Below are 4,618 nucleotides of genomic sequence, written 5' to 3' on the forward strand. Positions count from 1 at the left end.
AAAAACCCCAACACCCACTAAAACCCCTGCAAAATACTAGTGACCATTAAGTCTTCCAAATAAGAGTTAGATCTAGTGTCCATCTGTACAAAGACACATTTTCTAGGAAATGCACAATGGTGAGGGACAGCATCCTGAGCCAGATAAACCATTTGTCAAGGAATTTTGTTTTCCACAGTGCTTTGCACGAAAGTACTCCCATTATTTTTAACTGCACCATCTACACAGTTATTCAAACATATGGATGTGAGAGTTCACGGGTCAACTCATGTCTCTGAGCCAAGCTGGGGAATGGTTACCAGCTTTCCCATTTTGCAACTGTCACCCCGATTTTTCAAACGCATGATTATAGAAAAACAATACTCTTAGGATAAAGGTACAAAACAGAACTTGGTTTATAAAGCCAATATTTGCATATCAAAAGTATTTGCATATAAATTCATTAAAACATCAGAGTAGAGCAGCTTTGAGGACTGTACTACGGAGTCACTGCAGCCACAGCTACACTATTAAAGCTACTACAATACRTTTGGCTATAAATCCTTAATAGCATCCACAAAACTTACAGACAGCATCATTAAAATAGCCAAATTGGTTTTAGCCACTCCTAAATAAAACATTAATACAAAATTTTAGGAAAATAAAATCATAGTTCAGAGTTGATTTATTATTTGGATAATTTCTCGTTACTTTTTTTTTTTTAAATTTGTAAAATCATCTCCATTTCAAAAGCCATATAAATATTAGAAGCTCAGATAACTACCCTGCTCAGGAGACATTCCAGATTTAATTCATATTCTGGTAGATTCTCCAAGCATATTTAGGGGTGGCTAGAAAAGACAAGTGGCATCCTGAGTTTGCAATTCTCTGTGAATTTAAAAGATGGCAACATCACTCCCTCTAGTATGGAAAGGGAGAAGTGTTCAGTGTCTGCTGTTTCAGGGAAATACCTCCAGACTGGCAGTGATAAGAAAACAAGTTAAGAAAAATTATGAGCTCATAACCCCTTCATGTGCTACTCCTTTTGCCACTTGGGTAAAACAACAGAAAAGCCAGCATCTAAAACATATTGATTAGATATTTGTCAAAAGTAGTACTCAAGGAGATGTTCTTACTACAAGTTCCTATATGGCTTTAAGCCATTACAGGACTAAAAAAATAAAATTCGTTTCAATAAATATTTTTACTTCTTTTCTGTATTTAAACAAGAAAAATCTTTCAACGTGCTGCTTACAGAAATTGCTCAGCTAGTCCATGTAGTCCCTGAAAGAGACTGCCTATAGCCTGCTCTTCGCCTCTCACAAAAGGAAATCATGAAAAACCCTCATCAGTTGTCCTTCTCCTAATGCATTCTGCTTTGGTATTTCTGCAAAAGATGTAACAGTACAACCAGCATTTCCTAATCCCTTCTTTTACTGAGGTGTATTAGGGAGGAGTAAAGCCTTCTCTAGCAAAGACGACATTTGTACATGACGATCCTGAAAATATTTGTTAACCTAATGCTTTGTTTATTTAGTCTGGCAAACGTTTTTATTTTAACCTCGAGTATTTTTCATAAATGTCAGCAGTAAACACATATTGATAGTTTGCTCCCTTATCTGTATTTCTAATTAAGATTTTCCGTAGCTACAGAGTTATATTTAAAACAAACATTCTATAAAGAATCAAAGTAAAATCAAACTATGAATTTTCTTTGTGAAACTGTGTATTTATATGGGCATCACCAGCAGACGGAAGGAGATCATGATATCCATGCGTAATAATTCCTCCATGCTTTTTTCCAGATATGCAGAAATATCTTCTTCTCCTTTTCATTTGTATCACAAACTTTAATGTCTCTTCCATAGCATGTAATACGAGGTTGCATGCACCCTTTATTCACAAAGCAGTTCCCATTAAAGAGTTTATCTGCGTAAACATGCATAAATATTTAAACAAATACAAAACTACACACAACCATTTTTAAAACTGTAATCAAACTGCTGAATGGTCAGGAAAAGACCATGATATGCTAAATAAGAGCTCCATTTTCATGTGAGACAACATCAATTAACTGAGTTCTRTACAGCTGAGTGGCTTAAAAACTTCTGCCAAGACACTGAGCTGCTCCTTCTTTTTACTTATTACAGCCAACCCTGCCAAAAGACCATAAAAATTGATTTTATGTTTCCGGTGTCTCTATGCTAGCTGGAAAAATACAGATTTTTTTTTTCCCTACATTTCTGACAAACAAAACCTTCTCTTATCTCACACCTTTGCTACACTAACCAACACTGAGTATCTTCTCGGTCGACTCATATCTGATTTAAGTTATGATTAAGGTAGGAGAACATTTCAGACTGTTAAATCAAACACTGGTTCATATCTACAGTTTTAAAGGGTTTCTTGCCCATCAGTGTTACACAAGAGGCTATATCCCACTTGTGCTGCTATGGCATACACGGCAACTGATTATTTTTTAGATTTGTTTCAGGTAAGTATCAGAACTGTTCTGTTAGTCTGTGAGCTACCTCTTTAAATTCCAGTATGAACTCTTAAAATGGATTTAGCATCTTTCACATCAAACATTAATAAGGCTCACTTAGGCGCTCTTAATGTGAAGGAAAATTTGGCTTGTATGAAATGGCTACACTGGAACATTTCATGCTTTTGCAAGTGCAGAAGTATGATTATTTCCTACAGCATGTCATTATCTTATGCCCTGTGGTTCTTTTTGAAATTATCTCTTCTCACTCAAGCTGCCTACACTATGTTTTTAAGCTATATAATTTCAATTTATGAATTGTACGCATGCAAATTTCGAGCAACTATACTACAAGCCAAGTAATAGACCACATTATATTTCCCTCAGACATTGCTAATTGAACAGCTATTCCAAAGAGCTTGGAAGACAAAAAGATATACATTTGACTCAAGACATAAAATCAGGTCATTTGTTTCCAAGACAGACAAGAAAACACTATTCTAGACACATGTGCAATCTCCTTTACACTTTTCCTGAGCAGGTTTATTTAAGCATGGCAGGGGATGTCATTTCATATCCTCACAAAGCAAATTAGCTTGCTGCCTACTTGTCCTTGTACCCAAAAGCTCCCCCCATCCCTTTTTCAGGGACACTCTTAAAAACAACTGCCCATCTGTAACTCTAAGATGTCAACTCACCAGGGAAAGGAAACTCCCCTTGGGTTTACAAGTACCATCTTCCCCTTAGGATGAAGTAACTCTCTCGGACAATAAAGCAATTCAAACAGCGCATAACAGATTAACTTGCAACATGGATGGCACACTGCACAGCAGCTCTGAGGATCAATATCACCATTGCAGATTAGTAGTCTAGTTGTTGTCTACAACCTGTATGCGTATCTAAAATTACTCTACTGACCTTTGTACAGAAAATATTATTTCAGAGACAGTGAAATACTATTGCACTATAACATTTTGCATTGAGTTTACAAGGTAATAAAGACAGAGCTACTTCTTCACAAGCAAATGGCTATCAAATAAGGAAAATAAAACTTGACACCCCCCAGACAATCAAAAGAAATGATTTATTTGGATGCCAACATCTGTCTTGAGATTGTGGCCAAGTGCTTTTCTGTGCTCATTTAGGACTCTACTTGGAAAGCTTTTCAGTTACATCTACCTAGAGATTTCTTTCTACCGCTTCCCATCTGACAGAAATCAYTCAGCCAGGTCTGATGAATAATAGCAAAAGGCAGCCTGTATCAGAGATGATTGAATTACAGATTTTTGAAAGTGCCATAAAGGCTCATTCTAATGACTACATTTAATTTATTTACTATATTGACTAGCGGAAGCTAGTAGTCGTTTGATATCTTTATTTAGAAGACTGGAAACAAAAGAAATATTAGCATTCTTTGCTACTTTCTTACTACTGTACCTAGTAGAGTTTGATAGGCAAAATTAACTTTTAAACAGAGCACTGATGCCCTACCCATACCATGTGCGCCTAGGAACCAGAACAGAACGCACCCCAAATCAAAGCAAGGCAAGTGGAATTCGGTATGAAGGAAAYAATGTCAGATAAAATGAAATTGCACGGAAAGAAAACGCATTAGCCTGACAGCCTTTCCAAGTAATGTGGGAAAGGCTTTTGTGAATTGATACATAAATGATTAGCTGTTGTCCTGCGGTCCGGAGGGGCGACCAGCGCCGGGGCGGGGCACACGCCGCGCCCGACCGCCCTCCGCCGGGGAGACCGTCGGGACAGACCACCCGGCCGAGGGCGGGGGCACAGCGGCGGCAGCGGCCAGGTGACACCCGGAGAAACAAGTTGGCCCGGCGGCCGCCTCGGCGCCGGCTCCGGGCAGCGACGCGGAGGAACGGAGGGATGCGGAGCGAACAGCTCCCCTCTCCTGGAGCCGGTGCGGGGGGCGACGGCGGAGCTCCGCGGGGGCGGGGAGCAAGGGGAGGGAGGGCGCGGGCGTCCCTTTTGTCTGAGTCGCCCCTCCCGTAAACGCCCCCACCCCCGCCGGGAGCGCCCCGGGGGCGGGCCCTCGCCCCCCGGCAGTGCGGGCAGAGCCGCGGGCAGGCGGCTTTACAGCCGCCCCCGGAGCACGGAGCATGTGCTCTCCCCCCGACCGCGCAGCGGGTGCCC

General features: G+C 40.6%; 1 protein-coding gene across 2 annotated transcripts in view; it reads right to left on the reverse strand.

Annotated features, from left to right (window-relative positions):
- SYT1 (synaptotagmin 1) overlaps positions 1-4,618 on the reverse strand; it is a 336,960-nt gene that overhangs the window by 332,182 nt on the left and 160 nt on the right. The gene's annotated exons all lie outside the window — the stretch shown is intronic.

This window comes from Malurus melanocephalus, unplaced genomic scaffold (assembly GCF_030028575.1).
Source record: "Malurus melanocephalus ecotype Western Australia unplaced genomic scaffold, MMel_1.1 scaffold_311, whole genome shotgun sequence".
NCBI lineage: Eukaryota > Metazoa > Chordata > Aves > Passeriformes > Maluridae > Malurus > Malurus melanocephalus.